Below are 20,058 nucleotides of genomic sequence, written 5' to 3'. Positions count from 1 at the left end.
TGTCAACTCCTCAATTCAGCAAGTAGTTCCCATGCCTAAATCTGTTACTTGAAAAAAATAAAATAAAAATAACCTGTGTCTATCAGTTCTAAAAAGAATCAGCAGAGGCCCTTGGAAATCTTATAGTTTACTCTAAACCCACAGATTTTTTTTTACTCTAAAATCTTACCACCTACTCTTTTCAACTTTTTCTTAGATGTCATTTGCTTTTTATCTGTGAATGCATTATGCAGGCTGGTTAGCATGCACTAGCAGGAGCAACTGTCCACCCTTTAACTGATTTATTTTCCAGAAAGAGAGCTTTAAAAAAGTAGAAACAACCTCTCCTCTGAAAAGTCTACCCCATGACAATTTCCTCTGGTACTCTTTTTAGAGGTAACCTTTGGAATCTCAAACAGGCTGTTATGCATGTATATACGTACACACACACACACACACGAGTGTGCGTGTGTGCGCACAGAGTTAAATTAACCATTCACCTGCAGTAGGGAGTAGTTTTGGGCAAAGGAGAGACTGACAAACACAGTTAAGTCAAAAAATATCCAAGAGGAAAAGCAAAAGAAAAGGATGGCAAGATACTGAAAGAAGAGATGAGCATCTCAACTATCAACGACCATATCGGCATATTGCATAACTTATTTACAAAGCAGCTCTGGCTCTTGGAGATTAAAACCTTGTTTGGAAATTTCCCTGGGCAGGGCTATTTTCTTCTTTATTAGTAGTTGTATTGTTATTTTTATCTTCTTCAGTAATGAAGTCTGGTGCTATGTACTATATGCCTTCCGCGCCTTCTATCTCCACTGGCATTGCACTCCAATTTAGCAACAAAGACTTAGGTTGAGTCCATTTGGACCTCCAACAATAGCTCTACCATTGCCTTTGGGAAAACTCCTAACCTCTTTAGATCATGTGTAATCTGGATGAAATTGACCAATCATTCTGACCAATGATGGAGAGCTAATAAAAAACATGCAGAGAACGTGGTTCCACAGTGTTGCAGTTAGGACGTCTGCTTTACATGCAGAAGGTCCTGGGTTTGTGCCCTAGTGGAGCCATAGTCCATGGTCTATGGCCATGCCACCCTGAACAAGCCTGATGTCTGATCTTGGAAGCTAAGCAGGGTTGGGCCTGGTTAGTACTTGGATAGGAGACCACCTAGGAAGACCAGGTGCTGTAGGCATAAATAATAATTTAAAAAAAAACCCACGAAGAGCAAGCTCATTAAAGGAAGACAGGCTCTGGGCATTTGTATTTTCATCAAGTTTACCTGGTGATTCTGATACTCATCAGACTTTGGCAATTGAAGATAAGCAAATGTAACAAGCACCTGGCTTTTGATTATATTTCCTAACTAGATTATGTGGTAGAATGAGAAGAATTTTTATCTATGTCGTCCAAGACCTGAATCCTATGTGGGTTCTACTGCCTACTAACTGTGGGAGTTTGGCTAAGTCACTTAACTTGTGAGACCCATGATGTGCTCATTTGTTAAATAGAGATAATAATGCCCACATCAAGGGGTCATGGGTTTAATGAGATGAAGTGGCTCACAAGATGTGGTTGATAGATGTTGGCTGAAGTAGAGTCTCTTCCTATATTTGAATTTATTTACTATTTAGAACCTTCTGGACACAATACATGTAGATTTGACTTTATGAAAAGTCTGAAGACTTTCTAATTTCATATTTCTTAATTGTAGGAATTGAACGTATAACTGCTATTGCATTTGCCTATGACTTCCAATATAACTTTTGATGCAAAAAACACTTTGATTATATAACACATCGTTCCTATATACCCTCAAAAAATCTTTATTGGTTTCTTACATCAATTCAATAACCTGATAACCTGAGTTGATTTTCTCTAAAAGACTGAGGAAATACTTCATTTTATTGGGTTAGAAATTATTCTTATTGACTATGTATAACTCCTTTTAACTTATGACCAAAGTCCTAACTGTAAACATGGGTCACAGTTACTGAACCATGGTTCTGAGATAAACCATTCTTTTACTTTATTAAATTCAAAACAAAAAAAAATTTTTATTATTTGGTAAAATGATTTTTGTATAGACTTTAAAGTCTTCAATATATCTGATCCTGAATAATAACTTTTTAGTGTATTAATGATGAGGATGATGATAGATTTAAAGAAATATTTCATAAAAAAAAAGATGACTTCGTAGGGTCATGTAAGTAGTAGAGAAGCAAGCTCAATTAGGCATCTGGCTTTTGCTCTAGCTGGCAGTATTAAGAAGGAAGAAGTTGGAAGGCTGAAGGTGGATGAATGAAGCCAGAGAAGAGAAAACATGCAGCAATAACATTAGTGACCACACTGCTTGAATAAGCTCACCTCCAATTAGCAAAAACGAAGCCACAAGCCTAAGTGAGAACAAGCTTTGGAGTAAGGCATGCATTTCTCTGGTATTCCTTTATTTCATTCTCTGACCTCAGAGTGGACTCAACTGCTTTAGACCACATCCTCGGCTTCATTTCCATACCCCCAAATGTCCTTTTCTCATTTCTTTCCTTTCTCTCCCCCTCTTTTTCTCTGATCTTTCTCTCTCTCTCTTTTTTTTTTCTCCAGGGAAAGAGCTCATCAGTGAAGAGTTATTCTAGGTTCTCACTGTAAATACTTCCCCTTTCCTTCTCCCCAAACGCCCCTCTTACCTTAATGGGTTAGGGTAGATGATAATGTCATTTGACAACAATTCAAGTTCCTTCACACAGACACCTTACACCAGTGAAAGAAACTTGATTAAGAGACACTAGAAAAATACGTAACACAACTTCAGATTTCTCTTCAAAATTTCCAAAGGTTTCTTGATTAAAATGGCCAGAAGGACAATATTAATCTCTTGAATTACTGTGGAACTGCGATGTTGTCTTTTCTGTTGTTAAAATAAGAAAGGTCATATTTGTATATGTATGAGTCCTCTTGTCATTGTATTTGGCACATAAATATTGTGTACAAGGAAATACTAAGACTGGTTACCCCTAAACAACATATACTTTTTTTTGGAAAAGTTTTTAACATTTATGTAAGTTTCCATTTAGATTTTCATATCTGTTTCATGGAAGAAAGTTGGAATCTTGGCATAGAGTTGCATGATATGTAAGATTTTGTGCATTAACAATTGTTAAAATCTGTGTTCCAAAAGCGTGCATAGCACAGAAAGGCAGTTTTCTACCTTGTATGCAAACAAGTTAAAAAAAAATTGTTTAATATTTGTTGTTGTATACCCAAATATGCACCGAATAAACTATATTCATTAAAAACACCTTTAATAATGATCTTTTGTGGTTTGTAAGGAAATGTTTATACTCATCTATGTTTTGAAGGTTATTTTCTTCCATTGCATAGACTTCCATTGCAGATTACTCTGTTCACAGGAAACACACACACACACACACACACACACACACACGCCTCTATAAAACTACGTTAGCAATCAGAAATCAATGTAGGTGTGTCTATGTTTTGCATTAAATTTGAGGCATCAACAGAAGCAAGCATTGTCATTCTTTGGGCCACATTAAACTGTTTTTTGTTTTTGTTTTTGTTTTTGTTTTGCTTTTAAAGGTATCATGCCTAATTTAAAAGTATCTTTGAGGGTGGAGCATGAGTACAGGTATTTTTTTAAAAGCTCCCAGGTGATTCTAATGTGCAGCCAAAATGGAGAAACATTGTTTACAGGAAGTGAGAAAGCTCAGGGGAGTCTGCTTTAAATTTCTCATGACAAAATTGAGCCCCTGCCCCATCCTTGCCAGTCCCTTTCTATGCAATTACTATATTTTATTACTTTTTTCAGAACATTAGTTATTATTGAAATTATTTTTATAGACTTGCATGTGTACAGTCACTCTCCTTTCTAGGAATGTAGGCTCCAGTAAACCCTAAACAATATTTGGTACAGGATAGTTGCTCTATATTTTTTAAACAAATAAATTCAATCCATTAAATATCAACTTTCTCATCTTACAATGAAAAAAAATACTATCAGTACCTACCCTTCTGGATTGCTATGATGATTCAAGAAAATCATACCCAGGTACACTAATGTGGATAATGTAAATGTCAACAAATGTTATTCTTATTACTATAAAACATTATCTAACCCCCAATTTTTTTCCCAAATAGCTCCTGATTTGAAATTTCCAACATTATATTCCCTTATTTGGCTTTCAGCTGACTATTATTAAAATGTAAATCGGTTACATTGGTGGAATAATATTAGATGAGTTTTTGTCACTTAGCAACCACTAGCAACCCTAAAATACAAAACAAGCTAATTCTCAATTAAATTTAACATTGAGGATGTTCTGTATTATTCATGCTGGGCAGCCCCAGTTAGTAGGAAAAACTGGCTAGGGGTAGAGGTACAGGAGAGGGTAGAAATGGGGCAGAGGTGAGGATACTGAATGATATCAGAGAAGGAAGAAAGAAGTATGTGAATGACAAACTTTGTTGACACAGAACTGGGAAGAGTTTGGGTCAGCTCTACTTAAAAAGGGAAGTGCTTGTCGTCAACATTAGTTAAGTACCTTGTGAGCTAGATAACTGCCATACACTGTATCACTTAATCCTTAGGGCAACTCGATGTATTATTATCTTGATTTTATAAAATGATAGATCACAGATGTTAAGTCCCTAAGGAAGCAGCACAGTATAGTGGTAAAGGCGCTGAATCCACAGAGAGGGAGGCTGAGTTAGAAACCCAGTTCCGACATGCACCAGCATGGGACCTTAGACAAATTACTTACATCTCCATGCATCATTTTCCTTCTTTGTAAAACAAGGATGACAATAATCATAACTATCTTCTGATATTGTTATGATGATTAAATATGTTAATATTTATTAAGCACTCAGCATACTGGAATAGACTAGATACTAAAGAAACACAGCAGTAACTGGGGGCGGAATAGACTAGATACTAAAGAAACACAGCAGTAACTGGAGGCACCAGAAATTTTTAAAGCTTTTAAAATTTATATGTATGTCTTGATAGGTTTTTCATACACTGGGCACACTCATGTAACCAGCATTCAGACCATGCAACAGAATTTTACCAGTATCTAAAGCTCCCCTCATACTCCCTTCTAATCATATCCCCACCCCCTAATAATCTGACTTCTAACCATAGAATAGTCTTTCCTATTTTTGTAATTTAAATAAAAGAAATCATACAATCTATAACTTTTTGTATTTGTCTTCTTCCACTCAACAATATATTTACGAGATCCATTTATGTTGCTGTGTCAATAAAAATCCTTTATTCTCACTGCTAAATGGTATCGCAGTTGTAAATTTCTCATAATTTACACACACACACACACACACACACACTCACACTCACCTCCAATCTACTGTTGATAAGCATTTGAGTATTTCCTAGATTTAAGCTTTTAATAATAGTACTGCTATTTACAGACCACTAACGCTTTTGGTGAGCATGTGTACACGTTTTTATTTGGTTTATCCCTACAAGTGGAATTTCTGGCTCATCAGGTATGAATAAAGTCAGCTTTAGAATACAGCATTAAAAAGAAAATGGCCGTACAATAATCTCATCAGTAGAGTATTTGAAATTTCACTTTTTTGGTTTTTTTCATTTTATCTATTTTGAAAGGTGTATAGTATCTCACCGTAATTTTACTTTGTGTGTTCTTAACGACTAATGAAATTGAACATCTGTTTATTGGAAATTTGGATATATTCTTCTGTAAAGTGACACCAAGGTTTAAACTTGGGCTTTTCTTGGTCAAAAGCATATACTCCTTCTCTACATCTCCATTTAAAAAAATTAACTGCTCTCCTCCAAAGCTTTTCAGAGAATTATAAGCCCTAATTTAGGAACCAAGGATATTCACTATTTTTATTTTATATTCACTTTTTTTTTTCTTTTCTAATTTAGAGACATCTTTTGGTAATGGAAAGGAGAAATGGGGTAGTCTTCCATAAAGAAAATTTTTACTCTTCCTTTTGTTGTCATTCAGAGTTGGATTAAAATATTATCTTAGCTCTGCAAGCCAGCTCAGAGGAGGGGGGAGAGGAAGACAATAAAGGAAGCTGACCTACTTCTGGAGGCTTCATGACACCATTTTTAGTGACTGCAAGGTGCTTTCATGGCATTTATATCTGAAGCTGAGCCAAGTGTGTGTGTGGAGGGAAAAGGTTGGGTATATATGTGAGAATAATGACAATATAGAAAGTCTGTGAGTATTTTGTAGGGGAATGCATAACTGTAGTTTGGGGTTTTAAGTTCTAGTTTGTCTGTTAACACATACAGAGGTACCTAAGTTTCTACACTTTCTCCAAAGCTTTTTGCAGTGAAACTATGTTGGAAAAGTTACTCGTATAACATATACTACTTATAAAACACTTAAGTTGTTCCTGCTTTTCTTCACATTTGCAAGAGTACACAGGAATACCATAACCTGGTCCCTTAACATAACTTGACATTATGAACAACAGCATTTGTATCATCCACAATACAAATTTTTATTCTCACCCTCAAAAGCCATTTCTTTTCCTGCTTTTCTGATAGAACATTAAACTGCTTTTCCTTCTCATAAAAGAGTTCCAGGTAATGAATATATCTTTTCTATTCATGTTCAGAATACACAATTTTTTTTTCTCCTGGATTTGAAAGAAACTTCTTTCTCAAAAATCCTTCTCAAATATAAATTACTTAAAATAATTTATTTTTAAAATGAATGAGAATGTATTAAATTAAAAAGCATCTACACAGGAAAAGAAATCATTAATAAGACAAAGAAGCAACAATCTGAATGGGAAAAGACATTTTCAAACAATGCCTCCAATGAGGGGCTAATATCAAAAATATACAAATAACTCATACAACTTGACAATTAAACAAATTCAATTAAAAAATTGCAGAGGACCTTAACAAACACTAGTCGCAAGAAGATATACAAATGGCCAACAGACTTATGAAAAGATGCTCAACTTCACTAGCTGTGAGTGAAATGCAAACAAAACCCCAGTGAGATACCAACTCACACCTGTTAGAATGGCTATCACCAACAGGACAAGTAATAACAAAGGTTGGAAAGGTTGTGGGGAAAAAAGGAACCCTCATATGCTGCTGGTGGGAATGTAAATAGCCACTGTGGAAAATGGTAAAGAGGTTCCTCAGAAAAATTCAAAATAGAATTACCCAGCAAATCTGACCAGCAATTTCTCTTCTGGGTATTTACCTCCCCAAATTTGAAAACATTTGTCCATAAAGATATATGAACCCTGATGTTTATAGCAACATTATTCACAATGGCCAAGACATAGAAACAACTGAATTTAAATTAGTATTTAAATAACTACTACAGAATGAGGCATAGGCAAATCGTGTTCTATAAAATAGACATGATCTATGGATTCATGGAGTCCATAGGCCAGAGGTGAAGAAGGTAGCAATAAATACGTAGACTATCAGATGTATATTTTATTAGAACTTTAGTGCTTTAAAGGAAATCAACTGCACACAATGATAATGAATAAGAAAGGTAGGGATCCAGTTACAGTGGTCAGAAAAGGCCATCTGACTCTATAGAAATGGGAAGCACATATAGCAGAAGCACAGCATCCAAAGAAAAGAGAACAAGTTAAAAATGGGGATTTATCATAACATGACAATTGGGCAATTGTACAAAGATAATTGCACAGAGCTATCTATCATGGCATTTTTTATCATACTGAAAAGCCGCGAAAAATAGTCTACACATCTAACAATAAGGAAACTGTTAAATAAATTAAGGTCATGCTTACAATTTAAAATTATGACTCTATTAAAAATAAGATTGAAGATGTATAGTAGTTCTGTCTAGTGGTTCTGAACATAGATTCTGGAGAAAAAATGCCCAGGCTCAAGCTAAGGTTTGGTCACTTAGTAGCTATTTGACCTTGGACAAATTATATAACATCTCCATGCTTTAGTTATCTTATCTATAAAATGACGGCAATAAGAGTTTAGAAGAACATAGAAAAGTGTCTGCATATTAACTACTATTGTCATTATCATCTATATTTGTTGACAGAGAAAGCTGGCCATTGTTAAGTCTAAAATGTAGGTTACACAACTATACAAATAGTATGTCTAACATAGACTTTTTAAAATAATTTACATAATGATAGAATATAGTAGAGGATATTAATGGTGATTCTATCTGGATGATGATTTCAATATATTTTTTTCAATATATTGTTTGTATTACATTTGTACAATTAGCCTGCATTACTGTTATAATAAGATAAACTAAGAAAGCAAGTTTCCTTTTTTAAAAATACATTTTTCTATTTCTATTTCTAAAATCTCTTGGCAAAGTTATCTCAAAGTATATTGTTATAGATAGCTATGAATGTAATGGGAATAGCATAAAGTCATCTCTTTATGGCTAGTCCCCTCTACTCGTTCTTTAACATTAAAAAGTGCTTTCTTGTGCACTGAGCACTATCTGGGCACTGGGGATACAGTGATAAAAATGATGGCATTCTTCTCTTACAATTTGTTGAGATAAACAAAAAGTAATAGGTGCATAAAGTCCTATTGGTGCCCAAAGTGGTCCAAAATGTCTGAAAGTCTTCAGGAAGAGGTGGCTCATCAGGTGAGCCATGAAAAATAGGTAGGGACAAATGGAATGGTGTAGGTACAGAGGCACAGTGTTCTAAGTAGATGTCACTGTGCAGGGACAGCATGGTGAGTGTGGAGAACCACAAGGACTTCCATATGGCTGCAGCTTCAGGTAGAGGGAGGAAGCAAGATGGAAGGGGTTGGAAAGGGTGAGATCCTAGAAGGACTTCACCACGTTAGGTCTGAATTTGATTCTAAAGACAATGAATGGGGAGCCAATGAAAGATTTTAAGGAAATATGTAATAATGATGAGATGTATGTTAATATGAGTTATTAGAAAGAATGATACGGGTTTCTGGAATAAATCAAATATTCTTTCATTCTTAGTGGTAGGAATCTTCCCCCTCATATGAGACGTGGGAGCCAAACTGGGTCTGCTTTCCTTTCCTGTGCCTGAGCCATACGTCAAACTGATTCCTTTTATAGAGTACACGTGAAACTCAGAAGCTCCCCAAATGCTAATCTGGCAATGCTGTTTGGAAGAATGCTAAAGCAATCCACTTTGGCATGACTGATGAGATGTTCATACTTTGTTTACTAAGATTTGAAGAAAAAAAGATTCGAAAGGCTCCTTGTGCAGTCATGATCTTTCTCTTAAATTGAGATGGCAAAGTCTATATAGTATTGCAATTTCTAGCAAAACCCTCTAAAGATGCCTTATTTAAGCAATTTAGGAAGTATTTAAATAGCAAATCAGCTTTCTTTTTAAGTAATGCCACAGTACAGATGTATTTAAAGTCACAGCAGAACATGATTTGTGGCCTCAAGAAACCTTTTACAGAAGTCTTTATTTGCTCTTAATAAAAGCTGTCACAAGCTCACAGTGTTATTTTTCAAGTGGCTGTAATACATTTTTTACTTGATCCATCAAAAATAGATGGGCAAACCTCCATAATATTTTCGTGGATTTGGCTGACATATTAATTGTGTGCTCTTGAAAAGAGAAAAAGGTTGTTAAGAACAAATATAACTGAGACCACCTAGCATTACGTGGATTGCATAGGAATCCTTTGGAAAAAGCTTCCCTTTCTTGGAGTTGAGGCACTGAGAATTGGAGCTTAATGGATAGACAGGTTATCAGGCAAATGGAATTAACCACAATGAAGAGAAGAAACCTGATATCATAACCTATGAATTCACTAAAGTTAAGAATCTGAAAAAGCCTATTAAATCTTATCCAACCTCTCAAGCCTGAATTTAAGCATTTTCTTATAGCACATCTACCTTGCAGTTTTATTTAATTTGTTCTTCAATTATTAGGTCTCCAAGGTTTCCTTCAATATATAGGAAAATATTATCATTCATTCAACTTGTGGGAAACAATTGATAGATTTTGCATTTCAGGATTCAGCCTTAGTAGATGTTTAATAAATAATTATGTTTAAATGGATGGATAGAATGTCAATAAATAGTGATGATAAACTTATTGAATAATTATCATTTCAATATAAGTAACTTGAAATTTGTAAACCATATGATCAAGATAATTTAAAAAATATAGTGACAGAATTCTATTATACTATAATCAAATTATGAATTAGGGAGGTTTGTAATAAATGTCAAGATATACTATGCATATAAAAGATAAAGGATAATACAGTTATAACATTAAGAAGTAAACCAAATCTTTCAAAATATAACATTTTCGATTCAATTTTATTCTATTACATCTCTAGCCCTTTCTCACTAAATACACTACAAATCAGGCATATTGTACCATGATCTTAGAATTTCAGAAACAGGAAAGAACATAAGTATTGATGTCTACATAACTCAGGGGCAGTGAGGCTCATTGATATTTCTGTTACAGTCTGTTCTTGCGTCTCTGCAGTAACTTTCAGGGAAATACAGATTTTGAAGAGCTAAAGGAGTGTCTTCTGGAAGTCCTTCTTGTTCTTTCCTGTTTCCTATTGCCATTCAACATGGCAAGAGTTTAGGTAATAAGGATGGAATTCTATCTGAACCAATCAACCAACCAACTAACAGATAAATAGTCAAAAAAGCCATAACTTGTTTCACTGCATTTCAGCCTTCTAGAATTTATGATCAGTTGAACAAAGCTTTACCTTAAACCCCAAGGCTGACTCTGTGCTAAAAACTGCTGCTCTGGGGCAGACCAAAATGCTCAAGATTCCTTGGGATCCATGCTCCAAGAAAGCTTGATTATGCCTCCAGAAAACAAATGCAATTCCCTGAATAGGAAAGCAGCAGTGTCCTAACCATCAAAGAGCATAAATGTTTTCCTTAAAAGATTTGCTCACTGTTCTTTCAACTAAAACTCTAATATTTGGTGAACTTGTAGCACTAATGAAAGTATATTATTTTTTAGCAGAAAAAACTTTATTTAGATGGGGGGTGATCTTCCCACAATTGCCATTATGGTTAATTCTTAAACAGTATGTTAGGACATGTTTTTATATGTAGAATTCATAATAGAGCGGTTAATATAGATTTGGGTAATAGCAAAAAGCCTCTTGCAAGTGACGTGTCACAGAAATCAAATAAGCAATTTCTAATGATTGTTCATATTGCATAAGCAGAAGACTCTTGACATTGGGATAAAGATAATATTGAAAATGTTCAATCACAAAGTTCATTTTAGGCAAATGGTATATTTGAGCCCTTCTGACATACCAGCTTTCTGATAGGCACCAGGAATTTAGAGATGAATAGACATGGCCAATTTTGGGAGCAGCTTAAAGTCTAGTCTCTTTAAGGTTAAGTAGAAATTCATCTGAGAAACTAAATAAGGGAGTGAGAAAAAGGGGAAAGATATGAAGCTAGACAGAAGGGTAGGCAAGTGAGCATGAGTGTTGGAGGAAACAACAATAGTTCACTGATGCTGTAGTAAAGAAGCCTGTGGTAGATCATTGGGAGATGAGACTGGACTCTGTTGCTCAAAGGCCTAGAAGAGCCAGGTGAAAAATTTTGGACTTAAGGAAAACTAAGAGAAAATAAAGGAAAGCCACTTGAAAGAATAAGGGAAAATAAGGGAAAGCCACTGAAAGAATTTTTAAGCAGGGAAGTGACAATATGGAATTAAACTCATCAGAGAAATGATAAAACATTCAAAACATTTTTTCTGCATCTATGTCAAGTGCTGGAAAAATGTTTTCTCTACTGAACCAATTAACATAGAAACACTATCAGTCTTTTGGGAGGCTGTTTCTGTGTTATGGAAGAGATTACAGGAAGACTGAGGACTATTCTTTAACTTTACTTCGTTCCCTTATCTCATCCAATTATTTTTATTTTTGTGTACACTTCACGCTCCTGTCTTTAGATGTTTTCACTATCCCACATGGTTGCATAACGATAAGTACAGTAGCTGTTAACATATCTCTAGTTCTTAATACTTGTTAATTAATACTTTATATTATCTTACTTGATCTTCACAGAAGAGAAATTGCTGGGTCATATTCTGAATTTTTCTGAGGAGCCTCAATACCATTTTCCACAGTGGCTATTTACATTCCCACCACAGTAATTTTATAACTTGAATGTCATATGAATTAAATGAGACCCTAAGAGGTTAAGTGACTTATGCAAGGTCACATAGAAAATCAAGAAATGTACTAGGATTAGAATCCAAGATTTTTGACCATTGCTCTTCCAGGGTATCTGATCATATTCTACCATCTCATCAAGTAAGATGGCAACTCTCTGTAGGGAAGTTTCCTGATCTGGGAAAATTTTTCTATAGGACAAGCTCCATGAACTCTGAGTTAACACATTTATTTTTTTTTAATATTTTTGTGAATAGAATCCAAATCTCTGCCAATGCTTTGAATCCCATTCTTCAAATTAATATGAGAAGGGTAACCGCAAGATGATGTGGAGACAGCTCTATGATCATTATTTGGCACCTAATATATTTAGAAAATAATAATGGGAATGACAATGTATCATTATGTCTGACAACCTATCTGTGGCCAATACCAATTAGTCAGCAGTATAATATCTACTGAATGAGTTTTCATATCGGTGGAACTCCCAAGATGCTAATTGAACTATTTGACAGTGTCGCTTGAAGGGCACCCGACTAAGAATCAGAGAAGCATAAATGTTTGCTTATTCAAAGATAAGCTTTTCAGAATAAAGATGAAGGAACTGGGCAATGTTGAGAGTAACAGACCACACGCTATACTTAATATATAAATAAATGGGGGATTTAGATAGCTTTTAGAATTAATCTTTTTTTAACCATGGAAATAAATATATCTAAGACTCTACAAAGAGAAATACATATTTTTAACCTCGGAAAGCACTGGTTTCTATTAAGTCAACATTTCTCCTAAAGATAGTAAATTTTAAATAGAAAAAATGATATATAAACTGCAATAGGTCAGCAAGGTAGATAGAATAGCTGTGGTAAGCTCTTAAAGCAAAGATAAAGAAGTTGAAAGTCTGTAGGAACTTAGTATTGACTAAAATGAAGGTATGGATGTATGTGTACATGTTGATATGCATACCATACCTAAATAAATGAACATTTTAATGGCTTACTTATTACATTAAAAAGTCTTCTAAACTTTAAAGTGTTATTTTTAATGCAAATGCTTTTTAACTAGACTTGTATATAAATTGAATGACAAAGTCAACTTAAGGGCAGGATACATTACTATTAAGTTTAGACCCAAAACACACTTATGAAACATCTACTATGCATTACCCATTGCCAAGGTGTTATTATTGTTGAGGTGGAAAGTGCTCTGGGTCAAAAGGACTGAATTCAAACTCCAGCTTTAACACTTGGTGGTTGTGGAACAACAATGTTTTGGGGCGATATCTTGCAAATTCTTAGTTTTTGCAGCTGTGAACCTCACATTAGATTTTGAAAAGTATACCAAATGGAATAGGTATTTAAATTATTAAGCAGAGTGCGTGACTCACAGTTGGTTAATAAATACTCATGGCTCTCATTTTCCCTAAATTTCACAATAATTCAAGTACTCTGCTCAATGTCTTCAAACCCAGCAGCTGCCCTGCTCCCCTTTCCTTCAACTTCTCTGAACTTCACCTTGTCTGTGGTGTTTAGATAAATATAATCAGTAAGAAGAAGCAAAACATTTTACATTTTGGAAACAGACTTGACTCTAATATAAAAGTTCCCCTCTAGCTTATAAAAGTCTTCCCTCAAGTTTTAGCCTATGTAAAGGAATGTTATGTAAAAAAGATTATGCTTTGCTTTCAGAACCCACTTCCCTAGAGGAAGTCTCTGGTTGCACAGGGAAGAGGGTTTAATGATCAGAAAGTTAGGAAGAGTATGCATGAGATACCTAACTAGACACAGTACCTTACAACTTCTAGATAAAGTACAGAAGGAGACATCGGTGGGAGAGATAACTGACTTGAGGTCACCTTTCTCTTGGGATCTCTCTCTGATTACCACTGTGGTCACTACCTGAAATCAGTGACCCCAGGGCAGAGTCCCTTCTGTCCTACACCCCAAGCGTAGGAAACAGTTCAAAGGGGTTGGCTGCTACTCCTTTGTAGTCTGTTTGGTTTTCTGTTTGGATGAGGGACCCTTTAAAGGTTGAACATATGATCACAAATTCACTAGAGGTTGTCTCTCTTGATAATAATATTCTTATAGTAATTTTTAAGTACAAATGCCTTATTTTATTGTGTAGTTATTATTTGTTTATGCATATGTTTCTCTCAATATAATGCATCTCTCATGCCCCGCAACCTGAGTCTCATGGATGCTTATAATTTAATGCAATAATCTAACAATGTTGATGATGATAATACTAAGCACACCCCTTGATTTGTCCTCTTTGGGACCCCCACATTCTGAAGTCTGAGTACTCTTGATGGCTGAAGGGCAAGATGTTCTTGAATGAAGGGAATGAGAAGTATCAGTTTTTAAAGGGAAAAAAAGGAAAGAGAACCAAGTAAAAAAAGAGGCATGTTCACTTGGCAGCCAAGGAATACATTCTCCTTAAAAAGCAGCCCTCTGCCAAGTTTTGGCTTCTGTTTGTTGTTGTTTAAAAGGTAAACACAATTAAGAAAGAAAATAGCAAGTCTTTAAAAAGAGCAGCTGAATATTTATGTTTTCCCTCAGAGACTTCTGGGCTTATTTCTGAAGATCTTTCTTTGTTGCTGAACATCATAATAGTTAAACATCACCAAAATAACTGCTGCACCATTCTGCCTTAGAAAGAGAGGAACATTTTCATTTCATAAAGTCCATCCCTTTCAGATTGTCATAATCCCTCAAAGTCTGAATACCAACATTCTAATTTTCTCTTCCATCGCTGAACACACTCACTTTTGTTCTGAAAATTCCATGTTAGCAAGCATTATTAGGCAGTTGGGTATAGCTATCTGATCCATCTTAATAGCTTTACCCTACATAAGCAACTCTATGGACGATGGAACCCTTAAATAAACTAATAAATTGTTTGGACTTGCTCGCTTCTCAACTATCTGAATTTGTTTTGCCAGAGAGGCAATGCCAGCCCTTGTCTATGTATTAGTAGAATTCCCCTAAAAATCTCTTAGTACATTTCAAGTCTGCTAATTCGCTTGATTCTTATTTGTGTGTGTGTGTGTGTGTGTGTGTGTGTGTGTGTGTGTATTTTTCTAATTTCATACCCGTGTGGAGCTGCATCTACAGCTAACTCTAATAAAAGTAGCATCTGAATCAAAAATTCACAGTGTGAGACAACTTATTTCAAATTCTGGACAATATGGAATGGGCAAAGAACACAGAGGAAAGTTAATGAATAGCATCCCAGCTTCGCTCTGAACAACATTCGGGCGCCTTGTTAACCAAGTAACTTCTCTCTGCTGCCACCACGTGATAGTCCCTACAATCCACAGAAACAGTCTATCCAGGAGTCACGGCAGTTTATATAATTGCCTATCACAAACAACTTTCTTTATATCTCCTTAAGATTGGAAATCCTTTTGGGATGCATGGAAGATTGTCTGGATACATAGTTCCCAGATCTCTGAATTTCCCATATTTTAAAGCATGATGTTGATTCCTAGGAAACCAACACCTGCACGTAACCTCTGCTCCAGCAGGAATATTGAGAGGCGAGAGGAGTCGCAGGTCTTTTCAGGTGGCTGCTTTCCCATAGCTAGGCAAACGACCACTTGGAACAAGCTGAAGCTGTGCTCACAAGTACAAATGTAAGTGGTCATGTGGGTGGTCTCTCACACGCACACATAACACATACAGAGACAAGCAAACAAAACACAGGCCCCACACCCTGCCCAGTGATAGATTCAACACTCTCTGCATGGGTCTCCTTGTCTCTATGTTTTTCTGACCACTAATTCGCCTTTTACTTTGTGCTTTGCTTACATCACTCCTAAGACTGCAGTGTTCAATGGTTCATGTTGTGCAGGATAAACTTCAAAGACTATACATAGAAAACTTCTCAATATGGTGCTGACTATAGTAGGGCCACCCTACAGACGTCCAGGTCCTATTCCCCAGAACCTGTAAATATGTTATCTTACCTGGCAAAAAAGACCTTGCAGATGCGATTGAGTTAGAGATGAGAAGATAACCTAGGATTAATCTAGTGGGTCTAATGTAATCACAGGGCCCTGATAAGAGGAAGACAGGAGGGTCAGAGTCAGAGAAGGAGACATGATGACATATGCAAAGATTGGACTAATGCGCCCTGAAGATGAAGCAAGGGGCCATGGACCAAGGAACTCAGGTTGCCTCTGAAAGTGGAAAAGCCTGGGAAAGATTCTCCCCTAGAGCTTCCAAAAGGAATGCAGCCCATTCTGGACTTCTGCCTTACAGAACTATTAGATAATAAATTTGTATTGTCTTAAGCCAGTAAGTTTGTGGTTGTTTTTACAGCAGTAATAAATGGAAAATATTCACCTCTAACCTATCTCTCCTCATCTTCCTGAATTCTTGGTCAAAGCTGTGATTTTCAGCCAGGGTGTTTTACGGTTTGAGTCTGCAAACCCTATTCAACCTCTAGGAGTACCTTCAATTCCATCTTTTTTCCAACCAAGAGATTCCTACTTTCTTTGAACCTCTCTAGTAATTATTCTGAGACCACTTTAAATGTGCTCTGACTCATAAGGCAATATTATGGTGTTTCTACTACTGCTTTGAACTAATATGCAACTTTCAATGGTTAGATTTTTTGTCTTCCTCCCCAACCCAATTCTAAGTACTCTGAGGATGGGGTTTATGCCATATTTTTGTTTTTTCCCATAGACCTTAACATGATATCATGCACAAAGAAAGCACTAGATATTTGGTAGTTTGTTTTTTGTAAACTGAGACATATTAAATATTGCTATGAGAGGGATTTATCTGTACTAATCCAAATAGCCCTTCTTACCAGCAACTTCACAGGATTAAGCCTAGCAGTGGGTTTTCACAGAGGCTCTCTAGATTTCCAAAGCAGCATCATAGAATGACTCAACGGGGCTGTGATTACAAGTCAGTAATGGACAATAAAGAAATAGTTCAAGTATTATAAAGATAAAAAAGTAAGAAAAAGTAGAACTAGAGAGGGCACCAAAGTCCCCCAAAGCACTTTCCCAGATAACATGACATGTTCTAATGCAAGTGTAACACAATAAAAATAGATTTAGGGTTTAAATTTCAGGGCTTTTAAAAAGTTATTATTTATTATTATTATTTATTTTCCTAGGTGGTCTCTCATTCAAGTAGTAACCAGGCTCAACCCTGCTTAGCTTCCAAATTTAGACATCAGGCTTGGTCAGGGTGGCCTGGCCATAGACTATGGACAGTGGCTCCACTAGGGCAGAAACCTAGGACCTTCTGCATGCAAAGCCGAAGTGCTAACCACTTCACTATAGAACCATATCCAAAATTTCAGGGCTTTGAATGAGACATTTATGTAGCCAGTGTCCTCCAAGATCGGCTGAACACCAGACTGAAGACATTTCCCAATAGGGTTAGAAGGAAGAATGTTGTAGACTTTCCCATTATTATCTAAACCAAGAACCTCTCAAATGATAACTTGAAATTTATAGGTAATAAACTTTACTAAAGAATTATAGGAAAAAAAAAAAAAAAAGACAGAATCTGCTTGTATCAGGGGCCTGTACACCAGCAGTTAAGAACCCACATTCTGGAGATAAATGACCTCGGTTAAAATCCTAACTTCATCTCTTAGCGGTTGAGTAAACTTTCAAATCTTTCTGGCCTCAGTCCCTCATCTCTACAATGAGGATAATATGATGTCCTCATTCAGCTGTAGTGAGGATTAAGTGAGGTAATGTATGTGAAGTGATAAGTAGAGTGCCTGCCATAATGAATCTGCATGAAGGATCATATGTAATTATTGTTATCTCTAAAAACCTGCTTGGGTCACTTCTATAATCTTTTGAGACATACACCAATTGGGCCCGCTTGGAAATGAATAAAGGAGGAACTGCTTGCTGTTCCGCAGGAGAAAGCAGCACAGAACAGAATTAAATGCCAGGACTGGAGCCCATTTTTTAGACCTCAAGGCAAGGTCGGGTCTTTCAAATGTTTCCAAATCCATCCCATCCTGTTATTAGCATTTCTAGATATATACGCACTGCTTATGAACACAGAACTAGGTAGAATAAAGCACTCACCTTTTCTGGCAATTGGTTGGAACCCATGCACCTTACATGCTCCAATATCATTACCATAACCACAGTACAACATCATTTCCCCCACTTTACAGACATGGAAATGTGCCTCAGTGAAAGAAGCCAGATACCAAAGAATATATAGGATTCGTTTCCATAAAGCTGTTTAAAAGAGGGCACAACACTAAATTGTGCCTTACAATTGCAGTGTTAAAGTCAAGAGTGGTTACTCTGGAGAGAACAGAGGGGAAGTGATCGGAGTGGACCCAAGACGGAATTCTGGTGGGCTGGCAATGGTCTGTGTCTTGATTTGGGTGGTAGTCTGTGTCTTTAGGTGATAATTCATTGGGCTATCTATTGGTATTTTGAGTAGTTTTTACAAGACAACTAAAATGTTTACAAAAATGAGGCTCTCAAGGGTTAAATAAGCTATCCAACTTCATGTGGAAATGTGTGGAAGAGTAGTAATTCACCCCCTTGTTTCTCAGATTGGTCCCCCAAATCTATAGTCTTTCTCAGGTTCTGCTGCATTTAAAAGGGGTGAATAAAAAACGTCTTCTACATCAAAAATAGATCATGTGTTGTTTTCGAAAACTTCTTTCTGGGGTAAGAAATAAATGTTTTTAAAGCAAGATTCTTTTTTTATTGTTTTTCAGCTAATGAAGGACAATTATGACATTTACAATCCTATTGCCATTGCAAAATGTGTTTTTTTCTGATAGTGTCTATTTGGGATTAGAGAGGTTTCTAACCTGTTTTAAATGTCATAGTGTTTTATTGGCAACTCAGTGAAAACAAATCAATTTAATGGAGTGAGTTCTGTGTTTATAAGAAAGTAAAATTTCTGTTTATCTAGAGTTGCCATTCTGAAGTAGTATGTCCTTCTTGAGTATTTGCCATCATTATTTTTATTCTTATTATTTATCCCAATTATGAGTATACTATATATATATATACACACACACATTTTTTTTTTCTTGCTTTTTGTCTGTCTATTCTACTAGACCATAAATCATAGGAGGGCAGAGTGTACACCTAGTGCCCAGAAAAGAAAATAGGCTTGAAGAAGAGGTCTGAGTGAATGAATACTTAAATTAATGAATGAGTTAACAGAGAGTAAACAATAACAAGAGTTTAAAAACTATGAGAGATTTTAGTAAACGATAGAAGCACATTAGTAAAGCAAAGGTGACAATTTCACTATCATTTACATTTTTTCCTTGTGGTTTCTCATTCTGTTCTATTTATCCACATGACTAGTGTGGACAAAAAGCACTTACTGGACAGTTACTAAATTCCTGGCTCTGCGTATGGGGTGGAATAATCTGGTTGAAGAGCTCATGAACAAATTTCCAATTATATCCTGTACTGAATAAAAATAACCATCAGTTGAGTCAGAGCCACAGGTATAATTCCTATCCTTGACTACTTTTCATAAATCGCAATTTGGATTTGAGTAATGATATTGTAATTAACTACAGGGCTTCAAAAGAATGATCTTTTGTGTTTTAAAGATTCTGCTTAAATGTCTATTTAGGAGAATCATAAGAATTTTCAAAATCAAACCATTTCTGATACTTTCCTATTATTTGGAGCAATAGAAATTTCATCAGCCTATGTATTTCTGCCTAATTTTAATTCTTTGTCTATAGTATAAAGAGCATCATGTTTAGCTTGTGATTGTTTTAAGTGAAAAGCTAGTAGCTGCCACAGTCACTTTGTATCCCACACCCCAATGTTGTTGATCTTGCTACTCTAGTTCTCCAACTCCCTTATTCTTTACTGTGTAACTCCAGGTTCTACAAGGATAGCTACAGTCACACCCTCAAGC

The 20,058-nt window shown here is 35.8% G+C and overlaps 1 protein-coding gene and 1 pseudogene across 12 annotated transcripts in view; one reads left to right on the top strand and one right to left on the bottom strand.

Moving 5' to 3' along the window:
* Positions 1-20,058, bottom strand: part of TRPM3 (transient receptor potential cation channel subfamily M member 3) — a 482,939-nt gene that overhangs the window by 323,261 nt on the left and 139,620 nt on the right. The gene's annotated exons all lie outside the window — the stretch shown is intronic.
* Positions 1,065-1,180, top strand: LOC118600533 (annotated as a pseudogene).

Source organism: Rousettus aegyptiacus, unplaced genomic scaffold (genome assembly GCF_014176215.1).
Source record: "Rousettus aegyptiacus isolate mRouAeg1 unplaced genomic scaffold, mRouAeg1.p scaffold_m13_p_3, whole genome shotgun sequence".
Taxonomy (NCBI): Eukaryota; Metazoa; Chordata; class Mammalia; order Chiroptera; family Pteropodidae; genus Rousettus; species Rousettus aegyptiacus.
The sequence above is the reverse complement of the archived record's forward strand: the minus strand, read 5'-3'. Positions and strand labels throughout refer to the sequence as shown.